Raw genomic sequence first — 13,215 nt, 5'->3', positions numbered from 1 at the left:
GTTTGACTGCTCACGGTTCAGATGACACAACCACGTAAATGTGTCTTTGGCTTTTTTACACTGTTGGATCAAGAACTTTGTATCATCTTCTGTCTTTAAGAAGATATCCAACCTGTTCCACACAACCCAATTTTCAAACCTCGACATAAGATGAAGAACAGCATTTGCTGTCCTACAGAGTTATCCATATTTATTAAAAAAGAAAATTGCCAGAACTGCAAGTACAACCCTAGATAAAGATTTGACCCTATTCCTAGTACTTCAGGAAATTGCTTTCCAGCACGATCTCATATTTTCTAAAATGACATCTTATATAACACTAAATGTTATAGGAGAGAACCAAACACTTAAATCTACCATGGTAGAAAAACATCAAAATGATGGTGTTGACTTGAAATAAATGCTAGTCATGTTAGATCAAAGTGGGTTAGAGCACACTTGAGATTTCTTGTTGATGTTGTTGTTTCCTCCCAAATACTGTTCATTGTATTACATACTATCACATTATTTTCCAGGTCATTTGATTTCCTTTTATGTCCTATGTCTGATAGACTTTTTTTTTTTTTTTTTTTTTTTAATTCAAAACAAAGTTATTAGCAGAGGTTAACTGTAAATATTTAACTTCACATTGAAAAGGAAAACAAGTTTAGTATAAAAAAATAGCAAAATAGCAGTTTAAAAATAATTTTCTACACTATTTGGACAAATGATAGAAACTTTGCAATGATTTTCAGCAGGCAGAGGTCCTATTCCCAGTCTACAACTCTCTATCCATGCTTTCATTTTGTTTTCACTAAGGAAGCAACATTAGCAGGCCGTGCTAATGACTACATTATCTAGTTCTCCCACTTTCTTTCTCTGAGTACTTCCAGATTAAATATGGAAACTACATACTGTGCTTCTGAATCCTGCCTGCTGCAATAGTTCTAACTGAATGCAATTGAATAGCTATAGCATGCCTCAGACTAACATCTTTGAAGGCATCTTGAGGAGATCTTCAAACGTGATAGCCTGAAGCCTAATTGTGCTTTTTAATTATGTTAAGACAGTTTGAATGAGCCAGTGTGATAAATTACAACCACACCTTTGGCATGCCAACACATACTTCTGAAGGAGTACTCTAAATTTGCATTGCAGAGCACTAGCATGTTTTGCATATGATTGTTTTCATGTGATGGGTTCAGGAAAGCAACAGTCCATCAGCCCAGAAAGAATGTCCTTGACTCCCATATGCAAGGGGTGTACCACTTGGCCACAGCACTTTCCCCACATCTACTGCCTTTTAGCTCTACTTTTCGTCTGAAAGGCACTTGAAATATAAGAATAGAAGACAATGGTAGCACCTCCTAGACTATGCTTCTAACTTCATAACTCTGCTAGTGATCAAAGGGAAGGAAGTGATTCATACTTTCATAGCATGAACACAGTAATCTGTTTCTCCTTATATTGTTTCCAGACTTCACTCAAGGATGTGACACCTTCTGCTTCTCTGTCCATGACCATGACAAGCATAGGTTTCCCCCACAATGGTTAAAATAGTTTTCCCTAGTCTAACCTTTTATCTTTTTAATTTTTTTCCCTATCTATCAGAAGCAACTTTTGTAGGAGGAAAGATTAATATCCAGCACAGTAGCACAGTGCTGAGCCAAAACTCTGTCTTTCCTCTAAAGTGATATCCCCCACACCCCGACAGTGACAGTACTTCTGAGAAGCAAGGCTGCTTTGAGTCTTTATGCACAGTTAGGCATCTGACTACGGATGCTGGGAATTACATGAAATTACTAACAGAAAAGCTTATCTTATTCCACCTGCATTACAGCTTGTACAAAGAGGTTCTAGTTAGCCCCAGTGTGATGAATCTGCTGCTACCTTCCAGCTAAGATGTATGTTGCCCAAAGTAAGATCTGTTGCACTGGAACAGTTTAAACTGTTTTTACTGATCCGGTCATTCTGAGGTCTTGATGAGGACAAAAGCCTTTTCTATTGGAAGAAACCTTGTGTCTAACCCTTAGGAAACAAGTTGTCACCCTTGGTGTGAGAGTACTGCAAAAGCATGCAGCAGAGCAGATGCCATTTAACCAGTCCAGACGGGTTGGAACCTGCATTTTGTGAAGGGGAGCCTAAAAGTTTCTGGCCACAGGGAGCAGTAGGCAAAAAACTGCAGGGAAAACAAGGAAATCCTGGCAAAGACCAGCTGATGGGATCAGAAAACTTTTCAGTAAGTTTTGATAATGAGCATTTTTCCACTCATACTTACAAGTAATGAGATAACACATAGAAATTATCTAAATTAATAACACTTTAAGGTTGAATTCCAAATGAGGGTAATTGCTCTTTATTCTCCCATGGAGAAGATCCCAAATATCCAGAGGTGAGGAAGCAGTGCCTCCACTGCTTTCTTATCTTGCAGTTGCTGTCTGGAAGGCAGAGCTGAGTGGGCTGAGTGTCAGATTGCTCACCTTAAGCTCCTTTTCTTTTTCCTCCAGGTGAGAATGAAGTTAGAGCAGTGTGGGAAGGAAAAGCACTTCAATCATCTTTCCAGATGAAATTTGGAAATCTTCTCTAAAATTAAACTTTTCCCCTGGTTACCTCCAGTTGTCTTTATAACTTGACAAAGTCATATTTCTTTTTATTTCGGTGCAGATGCTTTAGAGCAAAGTTGTGAAATCAGTCATTTTAAAGATGACTGAAATTTTTTGGCTTTTGAGGAATGTCAAGAGACAAGAGACAAAAAAGACAAGAATCATTTGCAATGTCTAATCCTGATTAGTAATGGCTATAAACTCCAAAATGCATTACATTTCTTTATAAAACCAAAAAAACTCTTATGTTTACTTCCTACCTTGTAGTAAAATACCTCACTTTACAAAAATACCTCACTTTACAAAAAAATGAGATTTTTTTTTTTTTTGTAAATGGAGAATTATTTTATGTGACTATATATTTACTATACATTTTTTGTCATTTTGTGAATTACTAGTTTAACAGTGTGACTGTAACAGTTATTATAGGGAATGTTAAGAAGAAGGAGATATAAAAATAATGTGTAGAAATATTCCAAGGACTACAGTTAGTGTCTATTTTTATTCAGAATTCTTGCATGCCTATACAGCCAGAGGGTGATTTCAAACTGAGGCTCTCTTTGCATTTATGATGTGGTAGCTGCCAAAATCTTCAGCAAGTAAAAGTTATTTGGCTGTTCTGCCAAATGTGATACCCTACTGAAACACTTCTGTTTGCTATGACTCTCACAAGAGAAATGCCTTTTGTTTGAACATTCAGCTATCAGTAACCCACCACGGCTTGACTATTGCTTTTACACAGCACCTGAGAATACAGTTACTCCTGCTTGATCTCAAAGAAGTGTAAGGACTCAGTGCTGATTATAAATCCTAGTGTGGAATAGAATTATAGAAATGTTAAGGTTGGAAAAGACCTCTAAGATCATGAGGTCCAACCACCAAGACATCACCACCATGCCCATTAAACTCAGTGCTTCATCCACACGGTTCCTGAACACCTCCAGGGATGGTGACTCCACCACCACCGTGGGCAGCCTGTGCCACTGCCTCACCACAATTTCTGAGAAGAAATTTTTCCTGATATGCAACCTGAAGCTCTCCTGGTGTAACTTAAGGCCATTCCCTCTTGTCCTGTCACCAGTTACCTGCAATGAGCAGATCATTTTTGAGGCTATATATACAGCACAACTTACTTGTGGCATAGCTGACTGTGAAGCATGCAAGAATTTCAGTTGACTGATCAGAATTAAAGGGAGATAGCTAAAATCAGGATTCGAAGAATATGTATCACCTTCTCACTGAAGTTTCTTCCACTCGGAATTGAAGTCGATGTGTGTCTGAGGCAGGGAAGAATAAAGGAACAATTTCCAATCCTACAACATGTTTTTATTTAATGTTTCTATGAGGCTTTATTGGCAGGGAAAGATCTACAGCTGTGGATACTGCTAGAGTTGTACAAATTGTCCACTGTAAGTGTAATTGTCCTATGCTTTTGGCTTTATATGAATGTACTACATTTGAAAACTTCGGTGTGGTTCTCTGACAGGTGTTTGTCTCATAAATTATTTAATTTTCAGAAGAAATCGCAAGGTTTGCAATTTGCCTTTGTCATAATGGAATGATTCTTACCCTTGTTTTGTGGTAAAGACTCAGGCTGTCTCAAGAAGGTGGAATGCTTACATGGATGTAAACGGGATGGGACAGCCAAGAAAATGCCTTTTGTAGTCTCTTACAGAACAGTTTTGCATAAATTTAATGGAAGGATAGTTTACTGAAGACTTTGTTTGGAGATACTTTGTAGAATTTATTTGGAGACAAACAACTAAATTTTCTGAACCCTCTGAAGAGTATTTCTTCAGAGCTTAGCATGCAGGGCAGATGTGAGGTACAGGAAAAAAAGAAAATGGCAGGATGAAGGGGGGCACAACAAGTGATGTGAGAATAGGGGGGATGTGCAAGAAGAAGCAAATCTGTGCTAGATGTTAGCATTCTCCAGCTGCACGAACTACCTTCACAAGTCTTGTCTGTCTGACAGTCAGGGGCTTTTGGCTTTCCCACACTTATGAGATACTGCAGAAGTTGAATCAGTCCTGTAATTAAGTGTGGTAATTTTTTCCTTTATTTATAGTTTTCCCATGTTGCCCTTTATAAATGTTACTGGTACATGGACTTGAACCTAATGTTTACTGACACTCATGTGGCAGCTTTTGGAGACTAAGAGTCCCATCAGCTTAGTTTCAGCTGTGAATTTGGCCTTATTTCAAAAGGGACATCTGAAAAACACAGTTTCATCTTCAAATGTGAGTAGAAATTACAATGTATTTTTATAAAATAGTGGCCCAGGAGTGGTGGAGTACAGGACCACTGTATAGACTTATCAGTTAATGTACATTTCAAGACTCTCCATGCTTACTGTTACCGGATCAGTTCCTGGATAATAAACCATAGTTTGTGCTTTTTTTTTGTTTGTTTGTTTGTAGTCTCTGAGATTATTCTTTTATATATTTGCATTTTTCATAGGACAAGAGCTGAGGCTGATTACATCTAGGATCCTGTTCTAAATAATAGCTAAGACATTGATTGCAGAAGAAGGTACGAGCAGCCTCCCGATACAGTGCAATCACCCCATTTGAAATTCTTAAGCTGACCTATAGCTCAGGGTTGGATGAATCTGCCAGAGAATTTTTTTTTCTCTGTTTCAAGTCTTTTATCATGCTAGTATGGAGTGTTTTTTTAACCATTCCTGTGGGCTATAAAATAAATATAGCGGATTAAAGGCTTGAAGAAATCTCCAGCCTGCAAAATCTTTAAGAGAATTTGCCACCTAGCAACAGCAAGGAACATGTGTCTGCTTAGAACAATCAGTGATTGTGTGATTCAGAAGAAACCTCCACACTGCTTATAACCACAACTGTAACCTATGCAGGAAGGAAAAACGCAGCAAAAGACTCAGGTTTCGTCACGGACAAAGGGATTTCATTACCATAAGAAGTCCCTAACAGGGTGACAAATAATCAAGACTAAAAAGAATGTGTGAGACCAGCAGAAAGGGAAACAATGACGTTCCTATTATAGCAGTGGGCTTTACAATAAGTGATATGTCAGCTTTTTCACTGGGAATTGTGCTGAATAACTTAGTGATTTTAATTCATCAGCAAATGAATACTTAGATTAGAAGCTCTTTTCTTTTCAAATTTGCATTTACCGCTTAGTCATGCAATAAACATCGCATTCCTTGAGAAGTTTGAATTATTTGCATATTATTTCAAATGTACTCTTTCTCAATGTTCAGGATTCAAAAATACAGACATCCTGTTAGTTTGTACATTAGAATGTAGGAAAAATATGTGAAAAATATGAGAGGAAGCATAAGTGCCGCATACACGAGCAGGCTGGCTACCAGAATCCCATTGATCTGCATTTTATGATGCTAAAGAGATAGTAGTAAAAATTACACAGATGCTAATGCACATGGATTCTGCTCAGACCGCTCTCATGTGTAAGAATGCATTTCACTGGATATCAGGTATTCCAGTTTCTCTGTCTTCCTACCTTTTTTTTCTTTCTTAGAAGAAAGAAACCAGGGACATCCAAGGACACTGTACCTCTCATACCTCACAGACCTCTGAACTGTTGATACTTGTTAAGGAATTTTCCCCATGTGATGCTGTTAAATTAGCCTGGATGTGGTAAGATAAGCTGAATATATTGTTTCAATATCAGTTATTTTTAAAACATGGCCTGTAATTTCTCAGTTACAAACCGGTTTTAGCCCAACAAAGCCATTGTTAAAAATCATTGCTAACAAACTACTTTTAATCTTAAAGATAGATGATGTATTATTCCTAAATTAGACTGCTTTACTATTTGGAGAAATCACTAGCCTAGCCCCTTACAGGCAGCTGCTAGGACTCAATTCTGTTTCTGGCAGCAGGAGAGTACATGCTGGAGTATCAGAATTGGAGCAGAAAATTGTAAGTACAGCTGAAATGGAAAAGGAAGCAGCAAGCTATTGCCAAGGGAACACAGGGATTTTGGTAAGGGAACTCATTCTATGAGTTTATACAAAATACAAAAAGTTCCAGAACAGATAATGTAAGTAGCAAAAAAAAATACTGCTAAAAGTATTTCACATAACTTGGCATTTATACTGAATTGCTAGTGACATTTCAACTTGTCATAATATAGTCAGGCCCTAGTAGGCAAAAATTTTCAATGGGAAATGAGATATTTAAGCAGTAGGGTGGTAGATTGTGGACTACTAATGTCAGCTCTTACTTGGCAACACTTCCAATGATGTAGATGAGTGCACTGGCAAATGAGGACTGTACGTTCAGATATGCTCAAGACATTGCTGTTTGATAACAAGAGCAAGTTTGCAAAACATAGAAGGAAATCACTGCCGAGTCCAAGCCCCCCTGCTTCACAGTTAATTTCTTCCAGCAATTGATTAGAAAGTGAAGTGGCATGTTTTGGTTGAGGAGAATGCAATTTTATAACCAAATATTCCTTTGGTCCCAATTATTTGCAATCGTAGTAAAAGTCCTGCTTCTCTGAAGACAAGAGAAAGCAGTCAATAAGAAACAGTTTCTGTTTTCAGAGCTCCAGACTTCTCATCAGCTGCTATTCAGTCCACAAGTGGCCTTTGGATTCCCAGGAACTCATTCAGAGTTTTTACCTACATATATATAGAGGTATTCATTTTGATTTGAACTGCTCTCTGTCTGCTCTAACACTGACATGCAGGACAAGGATCCCAGCCTTTTCAGCAGGACCTGTGCTACAGCTGTGCTTTATCTACTTCTCTGCCTCCTCAGAAGTGAGGACTGAGGTGCTGAGGGAATGCAGCAAGTAGGATGATATTTCTTTTAGCTCTAGCAGAGCCTGTTCTTAACTTTGAAGGAAATCTGATTGGGATTCCAAGAAATGGGTGAGGCAGATATAAGAAGACAAGGGGAAAAAATCCACACCGGCCAGTGCAAGGCTGCATCCCAATCGCATATGCAGCCTTCAAAAGCAGACTGAATCCCTACCCAAGCCAAGTTCAAAAGATGGCTTTGAAACTAGATTCTCTCTTCCCATGTGTATGTCTGGCTGTGGAAAATTTCAGGGTAGTGTCCTGTTTTGAAGAAATCTGAGACAGGTTTTGTCTTCACCCTGATACAAAGACATCCTTGTATTCTTGCAATTCTTACCTGACTCTTGAATAAAAAAGATTTTCAGCACCAATATTTTACTTGTATACTTGTGATTTGCTTTTTTTTTTTTTTTTTTTTTTTTTTTTTTTTTTTTACATAGAGTAGAATTGGAACTATAACATGTGATGTGGAGCAGCACATAATTTGTTGATTAATATTCCTGCAGGTTTACATTTCTTCCAAAAAAAATGGCAGAATTGATATGTTCCACATCAGAATGTAAGTATTAATGTGTGGGTTTTCTTTACTCCTAATATTCTTTTCAGTATCTGGAGATAGTTTAATACATGGTCTTCCCCCTTAAAAACCTTCCTAATGGAAATTGAAAATGTACTGTTGTCTTCATACATCATTTTAGTTCCTTCTCTAAAAACCCTTCAAAAGCCATATCCGAAATATGAGTTTCAAAGAGTAAAGCATTCACAGAATCACAGAATCATAGAATGGCTTGGGTTGGAGGGACCTCAAGGATCATGAATCTCCAACCCCCTGCCAGAGGCAGGGCCACCAGCCTCCCCATTTAATACCCAACCAGGCTGCCCAGGGCCCCATTCAACCTGGCCTTGAACACCTCCAGGGATGGGGCATCCACAACCTCTCTGGGCAGCCTGTTCCAGCACCTCACCACTCTCATAGTAAAGAACTTCCCCCTTGACATCCAACCCAAATCTTCCTTCCCTCAACTTAAAACCATTTCCCCTTGTCCTGCTGTTATTTACTCTTTCAAAGAGTTGACTCCCGTACGGTTTATAGGCTCCCAAAGGCATGAGTACCACTCTTGTAACAGAGATTTGGTGTATCTGGGCAAATTACAATGGGCTTAATCTACATAATGAAATTTCATTATAGCTATGCAGCTTGTATCATACTGTTACTTTTCTATTCATACTGGTACTTATCTATTCATATTCCTTCTTCATTCCTGTTGAAATTTACATCTTGATACTGTTATCTCTAAGGAGTTTATTTTCCAGGTTATACAGAGCAATATGCTTATATGGTTAGAATCAGCAGTTTTCCTCATTTTTAATAGGGCAAACCTGCTTTTAGTTGGTGCTGTTGTACTTGGTTGCAGTTCTCTAGCAAAAAAGAATAAAACCCAATGAACTGTATTGCAACCTTACAGTTTCTTCATTAGGATCCCACTGAATGAAGCTCTTTGGTAAGAGAGCTTCAGTCATCATCCTAAAACTGTCCCCATGATAGCCAGCTGATTGTCATCTCATGAGCCCTCTGGGAAGAGTCACAGGCCAATGAAAGGCTTTTTTGTTAATGTCTACATTCTATAGCCTCTTCTAGTCTCACAGTCTCTCTTTCAGAAACTTCTTTCAGCTTCCTATCATCTGATAACTTCTCATATTTTTTTGAGTTATTCTCTGGTCAGCTGTTAGAGGAATTGATGTATTAAATTCTCCGGCATTTACTTCCTATAGATTCTAGCCTCAGAGAGCATCCCAGGACAGAAGTCACATGAGTCACACATGACCTCACACTACTCCAAGAAAGGAATGAAAAGCATGATTTAGCTAAGTGCATTAATGATTTCTGGTTGAGACATGCTTCTGTGTATAATTTTATCCTTTTCTGATGGATGATAGACAAGATTTTGAAACTGGTAATTGAAGGGAAACTTAGAGGAGTTTTTAGCTGAAAAGGTAAGACTATTAAATTCAGCCTTGGCAGAAGACAATAGAGGGAATTATGATAGAAAAGTTAAATTTAGCCCATTCCTTTCCTTTCAGATTTTTATCTGAGATCAAGGCTGTATTGTTGATACTTGCTTTTCTTTATGCTAAGCCATAAACTTTAAGTGATACACTTCCATATTTAAAAAAAAAAACCCACAAACTGTATGATCCAAAATGGACATTTAAACCTTTCATACTTTCCTAAGCCACGCAGATCTTAAGCCTCAGCCATTTCATTGTAAATCATACAGTCTGAGAAGGAATTCTTCAGCAAGATTTAATTTATTCAGTGGAAGGATTCAGTGTTGTCACAGACACGTTTAAACTATAAGCAAATAGAGATAACTGACCATCCCCTGTTCTTCATCACTAAAGAACAGAGGATATACATGCAAGACAAACAACCTAAGAAAGATTTTAATATCCAAACCTTTCTTTTTAGAAAAAAATATCTGTAAAACATTTAGCTAAACTATAATTTGAATATATATGGATAGTCTGGAGTTTGTTGCTCATGAATAACACATAGAAAGGAAACCTCCACTATCACCATTTCCAGCCTAGGAGTTGAATACTTTGTGAAAGCAGTGAATTATTAAATTTGATTCAAACAGAATCCTGTGGCAGGCTACATTCCCCGATAGTCCATGGACAGGAATCTTAATGTTAACGTGTACGCAACACCTTCGTTCAAAAAACCAAAGAGGTACTGGGTTAGGTTACTATTTCTAGTACTAAATTAAAAGCTGATGGTTCATGTAAATGCCACAGCATCTGGAATACTCAGGAACTATGCAACATTTGTGGGCAGGAAAATCTGAACTAGTCAGCCTTTTAAAATCTGAAGTGTCTTTGTGCAGCTGCACCTACTTATGTAGTAGCAGCGATATGGCACAGGTACCTGTGATATCTTAGGAAGACTATGAAGACCATTTGTGTTTTTTTGCTGGCAACCTATCAAGTAATTGATAGCAGCCTGACACAGTGAATGTCACACATTTCTTTTTTTTTTCCACTGTAGCCTCAACTTGAAAATATTAAACAAGATTTCCTCAAATTTCTTGTACTCAGCTTCTTGAAAGCTCAAAATCAGCCTGACTTTGTTGCTTATAGACACCTTGGAGGTCTCTTTTACTTGGTTGATCTTTTATCACATTTCCACAGTGAACATTTTCCAAAGTAAATTCAAGGTTATTTTCAACAAACATTTCATAGTGAGACTGAAATTAATTTTATGCAAACATATCACAGATGGCACTATTTGAATCAATAGGTGTAGAAAATAATGCATAAAAATGGATGTATCAGATTAATTTAAAGTTAGATATCTACAGGGAAAAAATGTAGTACCATTCCAATACCCTATTCAAAAGATTTTTTTTCTGATAAAAAATTATGAATCCTGCAAACGCTTCTGAGTAGAGATTGGAGTGACTTTGTTAATGAAACATATTTTTACATCAAGAAGTATAAACCCACAACTCCTAAGCTTCCCTTCCTTATTAATTATCCCTAAAAAGATTTTTAAATCTCTTATTTATCTAATCTGTGTTTTTTTCTCTGTACTTATTTTCTATAATGGGCAACATTTATCTCAAACCTGAATGATGCAAACATTTTGTCATAATTTAATTTCATTACTTTTTAGTGTCTTTGTTATTTTCAATATATTTTCATGGATCATGCCATCCAACAACACAATATGAAATACCTAAAAGCTTGCTGATAAAATCTCTGTTCTTAGATTATTTCTCTGTCAGTTTTTACATGAAATGAAATTCACTCAGCATAACTGAAATATTAACTGGTGTAAAAAGACTGCTTGAGGAGCTTTGCCTCAGGTGTTTCCCTTCCATACCCTGATCAGGATGACCAGATAGATAACTGGGTAATCTATCACTATCAGCCCATAAGCTGTGCTGCTACAATGTGAAGTGGGAAGAAACTTGTCTGCAGAGTGCTGCTGTATTCTCTTTGCAATGAACTGGTTCTGGTGCTTACTCTCTTCCAGGCACAGCTTTCAACATCCAACTCGGTTTTTAATATAAACGTTGCTCAAGTTCTACACATTTCTGGCTGATGTTAACTGTAACTACTTCAGAAGAGGTATACTACATTTATTTATGGCTGTTGTCAAGTTGAAAATGAAGCTTATTTATGTACTGTAAGAAAATTGAGATGGCTTCAGCATATTTTATGTAGGTAAAGCTCGGAAGCCCTTGTAAATGATAAGGCATCCTGTACTTTCCAGTTAAACTCCACTTCCAGTCTTTACACAATTCAACTTTGCAGTTACCATTCATGTCATTACTGCCAAAGTAATGCCTTTTTAAAATTCTGATGTGAGGGAAAAAAAATAGCTTTGAGTTTTAGCTAGATTTTTTGTTAACCAAAATAACAGTTTTCCATTCCTTTTAAACGAATTTCTCAGGCTGGTGCAAGGTGACCTGTGGAGTTAAAAGTGTGGAAATAAAACAGAAAGTCTTATAAATTAATGTACAAGATGTTCCAAGAAGGCAGTCCGAGTTCCGAAGAGAAGGAGACAAAGAGGACTAGTGAAGGGTAAAACATTGTGCAGACTCATTTGCAGTTCTACAGTGAATGCCTTTATGTGACTGGTGCCTTTCCACTCCTCCTCAAAGGGAAAAAACCTCTAGAAGAGAGTGAAATTTAAATTATTTTTGGCAGTTCTTAGAAGGAGGATGCAACTAGTACCTACAGCAAAAAGAACTAGTAATTTAGGACTAACTTGGAGAAATTTGCTTTTCCTTTAACTTCTTAAAGGCAAAACTTTTGTTGTACAGAACAGCTAGATATTTTTTTCTGTCTCTGGTTTACAGATTGAGTTGCAGGAACATGAAGAGTTTGATTTACTTAGGTTTGGTTTACAACAAATCTGCAACCAAGGCAGAAGCAGAAGCCTTTGTTCTCCAGTCTTCTGTTCTAACAATTAGATTCACTCTGTGGTTTTATTGATATGTATATAATAGCTCATGTTTTTTTAACAGATAACATTCTGGATAGCTAGGAAGTGGCCCAAGTAGAAGCTGAGTCATTGGTATATGATATTTTTAACTGGCATCATCAACTCATCATCTACTCTATCCAGAATCTATTTGGATGTACCTTTCTTTTGCAGCCCATCCATTTTCTTCTATTGCTATCAGAGAGCATTTTTAGTATTGTCTGTCTCATGCTCCTGTACTAAACTAAAATCTCTTATGATATTCTAATAAATTGATTAAGGGAAGATGACCTGAGGGCGACATAAGAGGCAGCTAAGAATCACTTATAAATAAAATACAATTCTGTCTGCAAAGGCAAAATGCGCCAAACACATTACATGCACAAAAAGATAGTGTGTGTATAGTAGATGGTTCCTTAATATATGCATTAATAATAAGGTACAAAGATGTTACAGGCTTACTTTTATGCTGACTGGTATTACCATTTATGCAGTGGGAAACTATATCAGGCTAAAAAATGGTAGACATTATTAATAAAGTCTTGTTAAAAAATACAAGGATCACAGCAGAGACAAACGATGCTGATGACAGATGCATAGAGACTGAACAGAATGGCAGGGTTTTCTAGTTGCCAAGCAGATTTGAATGTTGACTAATATAACAGTTACACTTCATTGTAACTCAGCGTTAAATGGAAAAGTCTCTTCAAACACTTGTGTTGTTGGATCTCACGGGGAGCCGCTCTGATCCTCACATAATACGATAACATGATTTTATTACACTAAACCAACAGAAACCCAGCGCAGATACTTTTCACAAAATGATTTCTCTCTAAAAACAA

Source organism: Lagopus leucura, unplaced genomic scaffold (genome assembly GCF_019238085.1).
Source record: "Lagopus leucura isolate 7727_CA_CO unplaced genomic scaffold, USGS_WTPT01 Super-Scaffold_100002, whole genome shotgun sequence".
Classification (NCBI taxonomy): domain Eukaryota; kingdom Metazoa; phylum Chordata; class Aves; order Galliformes; family Phasianidae; genus Lagopus; species Lagopus leucura.
The sequence above is the reverse complement of the archived record's forward strand: the minus strand, read 5'-3'. Positions refer to the sequence as shown.